General features: G+C 22.7%; 1 protein-coding gene across 1 annotated transcript in view; it reads right to left on the reverse strand.

The window, feature by feature from the left end:
• The window catches only part of LOC108685459, an 11,544-nt gene that overhangs the window by 2,590 nt on the left and 8,337 nt on the right, over positions 1 to 617 (reverse strand). The window lies entirely within an intron of this gene.

Here is a 617-nt window from a genome sequence, read left to right on the forward strand (position 1 = left end):
TTTATTATTTTTTTAACAGAGAAATTTATAAAAGCAAAAAAAGAGTAATAAATAATAATTAGTACGAAATAAAACAAAAATTTTTAGTTTCCTTACATCATTACAAGACGATTGAACGTTTCGACTTCCTTTATATCATCTTTAGCGATATCAGTAACATTTTTTAATTTACATATGTTCAGTATCCATAGAATTTTCTCGGTATGTAATGGGTTAAGGTCTTTTCTAATCATCATAATTGAGAAGTGTAAAATGTCAAGCAAGATCTAATTTTCAAATTAGTTTTACACTCCTCAATTATGCTAATTAGAAAAAATCTTACACACTGCATATCGAAAAATTTTTGTGGATACGAATATTAAGCACATGTAAACCGCAGACTTCTATAAATAGATTGTCAACTTCACTTCCATGTTTGATATAGTTACACATACGTATAGCTTTTTGACTATAAAATTTAGTATTTAGTTTTTATGATAAATTTTTTATTTAACAAAATAATGCTTTAATATAATAAATGTATATGTTTTTATAAATTTATAATGCTAATTCTAATTTTTATTAAATTTCGGATATTTAATTTTGTATTGTCATGTACATTTTATATTGATAATTAT

The sequence above is a fragment of the Atta colombica genome, unplaced genomic scaffold (genome assembly GCF_001594045.1).
Source record: "Atta colombica isolate Treedump-2 unplaced genomic scaffold, Acol1.0 scaffold153, whole genome shotgun sequence".
Classification (NCBI taxonomy): domain Eukaryota; kingdom Metazoa; phylum Arthropoda; class Insecta; order Hymenoptera; family Formicidae; genus Atta; species Atta colombica.